Source organism: Passer domesticus, chromosome 6 (genome assembly GCF_036417665.1).
Source record: "Passer domesticus isolate bPasDom1 chromosome 6, bPasDom1.hap1, whole genome shotgun sequence".
In the NCBI taxonomy this organism is placed as follows: Eukaryota; Metazoa; Chordata; class Aves; order Passeriformes; family Passeridae; genus Passer; species Passer domesticus.
The window spans coordinates 19,565,702-19,571,254 of record NC_087479.1 but is presented as its reverse complement, the minus strand read 5'-3'; the positions used below and the strand labels follow the sequence as shown (position 1 = coordinate 19,571,254).

At 35.7% G+C, this 5,553-nt stretch overlaps 1 long non-coding RNA gene across 1 annotated transcript; it reads right to left on the bottom strand.

Moving 5' to 3' along the window:
• Positions 1 to 254: 254 nt before the first annotated feature.
• On the bottom strand, positions 255 to 4,071 carry LOC135302095 (uncharacterized). The gene is made up of 4 exons (XR_010363789.1): positions 4,059 to 4,071; positions 3,000 to 3,106; positions 2,801 to 2,877; positions 255 to 496 (listed from the first exon to the last, which is right to left on the bottom strand). It is a non-coding gene; the product is annotated as an uncharacterized LOC135302095 (long non-coding RNA).
• Between the last annotated feature and the right edge of the window lie 1,482 nt (positions 4,072 to 5,553).

Below are 5,553 nucleotides of genomic sequence, written 5' to 3'. Positions count from 1 at the left end.
CACCACTCATCTTGACGTCATCTGCAAATCTACTGAGGGTGCACTTAATTCTCTAATCTGTCATTACTGAAAATATTAAGCAACACTGACAATACAGACCCCTGAGGGACACCACCTGTCACTGGTAACCATTGGGACTTTGAGCTGTTAACCACTGTGCTCTGAATGTGATCATCCAACCAAAATCTTATCCATCTATCAGTCCACAGGGATCTACAGCTAAAACTGATCATGTCACCCAAGGTTCTCTTTATAATCATTGTAGGGACGTTTCAAACTCAACATGGCTGCCAGCAGTTGCTGGTTTTTTTAAATGCACTTTTTTGAAGTACTAGAGTATTTCATGCTGTCAATGAGCCAGTGCTTGATTCTGGGAGCTGCTTGTAAGAGAGTTCTGTTGTACATTTGATAGGATGGTGATAGAGGACGATTCGGACATTCCGTCATTCTTCTTGTGCCTCCATCTGTGGGAATTTTGGCTGGAAACCCTAGAGCACTGAGTATAGGGAGGGGAAAAATAATTCAGCATTTGGAAATTCAGCATCAAAGCTCACACAAAATATATCCAATGATCACCATTATAGTGGATACAAGCTAATATACCATCTGTATGCAGAAATTTGCTGCTCTACAACACTGCTTGTTCATTCAAACAGAGATAATGAGATTGTTTAATGATGATCTTTGTGCCACAGAAAAATTAATCTGCAGGGCACAAAAAATGAAACAAAACCCAAAAAACACATCCCCTCTCATCACTTAAGGGAGAATGGATGATTTTTCTCAAATATGACAAAATTAGTATTTGCAGCACTAATATACCTATTAAATTCATCACAAAGTCTATTGACCACCATCTTATGAACAGTTTAAGCTTCACATTTTTATTGGAAGATATCAAACTCTTTGTTTCATAAAATACTAACTAATTTGCATGGGCCATCCATAAAAGAGGTTTTGACCATATTACTTTACTTAAAAGGTCATAGTTTAATTGGTCAATTCTAGAGATAATTGATCTTCTTAGATGGAATTCACCAGGCCTGTGAATTAATTATAAATACCTAGAGAGACACAATTCAAAATCTGAAGTACCTACTTGAGGTTTAAACACATCCATAACCTAAAAAGTCTAATTCTCTTTTTCAGCAGTTTGGGGTCTAAAACATTCAGAAACCCCATTTTTTAAAACACATTGAATTAAAAGTCATAAAGAAAATACCTAGAAATAATCTGGCCTAAATAAATGTAAATCTATGTGGATTTTTATTTGAATACCTTTAAATAATGAGGACTTAGCAAAAAATTTAAATACAACTTGATTTGACTCAGCTGATCTTTCATTCAGACCTTGCGAAGATCATTGTCTGAGCTATTCTCATCTTTTAGTTGCGAGTCATGATTACTTTTTCCTTTAAAAATATCAATTCAGGAAACTCATGAAGATTTCTCACAATTGCTTGGAAATAAAAAAAAAAAAACCTAATCATACATAACAAGTAGCAGGTCTGCCCTACCCACTCCAGAACCTGGAAACCCTGAACAATTATTTTGACTGTGAGTAGATTAACTGCATGCTATATGTAGAGAATGTGCTATGTCTTGGAAGCAGTGATTAATGAACCTACGCTGCATAGCTACCATGTGCCTGTGCAATATGTCTGACAGCTGGGAAAGTATCAGGTATATTTTTGTGTATGTGTGACTCCCTGGTACATCACATACCTGAAAAATTTGGTGTGTTTTGAAGACTGGTTTATGGCACAGGCACAGCTGTGATGCATGTGTATGGTATGCCTGGTGCTTTCAGGCATTACAAACTTGTTGCACATGAGTAACCCTGTACAATCATCTTAGTTTTTAGGAAATCCCAGACAGCCCTCATTCCTCCTCAGAAAGACTGTCTGTAAGGAAGTTCATATTGACACTGTCTGTGTTTGACTCATCCAGAACAGTGCTGACAAAAACATCCATTTCAAATTTATCATTTGTTAAAAGATTTCAGCATCTGGCTAGCACATATCACTGTTTGTCGTACATAAGTTAGAAACCAAGATAGTGACATCACTGTCCTGTCTTTTCATTTTACTCTTCAAAGGATTTCTGAAATTTAAGAGGAGCCTTTTCTTTACTTTTAATTTTGTGCTAAAAACACTTTCCCTATAATTTTTTTTTTAATCCCTAAAAAAATTTCTGAAAATCATTCAGAAACTCTACAGCTTTAACACTATTCACATTAAGAAAGGCAATTTAGTTTCCTTAGAACCATTTAGGTACTGACCAGTGATGAATACGGAGGGACAATCACTGCCTTGGTCCTGCTGGCCACACTACTGCTGACACAGGCTAGGATGCCATTGGCCTTCTTGGCCACCAGGGCACGCCCTGGCTCATCTTCAGTTGACTGTCAACCAGCACCCCCGGGTCCCTTTCTGCCTGGCGCCTGTCCAGCCCCTCTGTGCCCAGCCTGCAGAGCTGCAGGGAATTGTTGTGGCCACAGAGCAGGAAATGACACTTGGTCTTCCTAAACCTAATATTGCTGGATTCAGCCCGCCTGCCCAGTCTGTCTGGGTCCCTCTACAGAACTGTGGGAGTTTTATACTTTAATGGGTTTATAGCATAAATTAGGAAGTCATTTGGTTAAAGAAATATTCAGTTTGGAAATGTAGAATTGGACAAAGTAGTTTTAATTGTTTGTGTGTCATGTAAGCTTTCAAATGTCTTTAATGTGCTGTCTACTTTGCATTTTAGTTTGATATGTTCTGTAACACTTTCATAATTGTTAATACTTTTTACTTACCTTTCATATTCTTCACCTTCAGTTTGATACACAAGTGTGTTTTTCCTGTTCTCTTGCTTTTTGTGGAATTTCTACTTCTGGAAGAGATATCATTGACCAATGAAAAAGAAAGTAATTTTCTATAAACAATTCTAGCCCCCAAAAAATTTCCAAAGTGTGTTGCCCATCTACTGCATGAAACTATAGAATGTCCATTTACCTTTTTAGCAGGCAGGGAAAATAAATTATAAAGTTTGAGGTTTGACAGTGGACTTTTCCCCTACAGCTTTGGGAATCATTGGCCTAGAAGCTGGCATTTCTGTAGCTCTGCAGAACATAGCATTTACAGAAAGGTTAGTCAGATTAAAAATAGACAGTTCTTTGGGCAGATTTGTGTTAGTCCCCAAGCTGGTCCTGTAATTAAGGAGTAAATTAAATTGGATTAGCTTTGAATTTGTCTTGACATGTCATGATGATCAAGCAAGGGCAGTGGAGCATGAGTGGTCAATCATACTTTAAGTGAAAACAGAATATACACATTTGATATATCCAATATATATCCAATTTATCCATTTCTTAAATGCATTTAATTTCTCATGGTTCCAACCAAGGCAGGAACCAGATATATCTTCTTTAAGCTGGACACTAAAAACTATAACCTACAACTTCAGAACAGCAAAGTATAGATTCAGCCAAAAATTATTCTTTCTTTTTTCTTTTCCTATATTCAATGTCAAAACGATTCTCTTTGAGCAATTAAACTGAATATTCAATAGAGAAACTGAAATAGAATAATCACGGAATAATTTGACTAGGAATTGTGCCATGAGAGGAACAACTATTGTGACATCACGGGAACAAAATGTCTTGGAAAATACATTTTTCTTTTATTCTGGAACATTTCCTTGGGTCTACTCAGTTTATGAGTGCCCTCCTTTGTGTTTGAACTTAATTTAAAATGGAGATGCTCAATATTTCTCATTTGATGCTTTGTTTTTCATTGTGTTAAGGATTTGAATGGAAAGAATGTTCTTGCATTGTGTAGTGGAAGTTTTTATAAAATAAATTTGGAACATCTTTAGAAACATCTTTAGTTTTGGAAGTCTGCAGCCTGATGAAGGGGACAGTCTTCATTCACTTAATAATGAATGTTTAAAAATTACATATATATGGTCCTGAAAAATGGAGAAGAAGGCCATTCTAAGAAGGCCAACTTATGTAAGACATTACATTCATTTCATTCTAGGCAATTTTTTCCCAACACTTTGAACTGGTTTACCTGTGAGAAGCTGGATACATTTTTGAGACCTTAGATAGCTTTTCTTAAGCTAGTCTGTACAAATCTCCATTATTTGCTCATAATAGCTTTTGTTCTGATTATTGTTTACCTGAAGGTTGCTTTTGCATTGCATCGTCATGATTGTGCTGGGCATTTTCTGTGAATTAGGTATAAATATTAAAGTAAAAAATGTCATGTGATTTTCATTTTGAAAATAAGCATTAAATTACTTCAGTGAAATTTTAGCCTGAATTGGACTCTTCCTCACTGTTATGGCACAGCCAATAGGTGTCAAAGTAGCAATTCCTTAGAATTAGCATTCTTCAAAGTATAATTGTTGTAACTGCCTATAATAAACTAAAAATGGAATTAAATATTACTGGCAAGTAGTTTGGAGAAATCAAGACTAGACTGGCATGAAATAAAAAGGAGGTAACTGTGGTTCTGCTTGCTCCCCCTAAGGAGGAAAATAAGAATAAAACTAAGATGCAATGACTGAGTAGGATGAAACTCTGAAATGTATTTCAGTAATTCAGAGATTACCATTCATCTTATCTAGATAGCTGTGAACTCTGCATGGGAATATTTAAAACACTTTTTTATGTTTTGTTTACATGTAAATTTTTCCAAGTGGCTTATGTAGATACTTTACTCAAGTCTTTGGGATTAGGTAAAAGTACAGGTAGTCAAAATAAAGATCATAAAGTCATCCCTCAAAAAACACGGTTCAGATAATGTATGCTACTACAACATGATCCTTCACCTTTTAAACAAGACTGTGCTTTTGTTAATTTTTTTTCTTTTCCGTATAAGTGAATTCGTTCCCAATGCCTTTCACAGACTGTAGCAAAAAGAACAGCCACATCTTTGGAAATGTCATATATCAAAGATTAAGATTATTGACCTGTAGTAGAAGATTAGAAGAAAAAGCAACCCAACAAAACAACTAGAAAAAAAACCACAACAAATCGCAGTACTCCATACATGCTCTCTGATGCTGAAGCACAAATGATGAAAAGACAACCCAAAAGAAAGCATATTTTTAAGAAAGTACATTCTTAGCATACTTCTCATTATCTGGACATTCAAAGTCAGTCTGGATGAGGTGCTTCTTTCTCATGCAAGTAGTGTGACAAACATGAAAGATCATCTGTCATTATACAGCATTTTTTCATGTATTAGCTAATCTCCAGTGGTTTCAGTGGAGAATAAAGTAATTGCTATAGTTAGTGTGAGTCTTTTGTGTAGTCCCCTGACAAGACAATGCTATTGAATCACCCATTCCACTGATTACTATGGGATTTGTATATTAGATATATCCACTGTCTTGATTTTCAATAAGACATTCAAAGGTTGTGGTGAACTGCTTAATTGTTGAGTATTTTAGTTTCTTACATGGTGAAGTTGAGATGAACCTGAATATGACATTCTAGAATAGATTCTGTATTTACAAACCTTCTTATCAATGGTGAAATTAGAATGATACACACCCTTC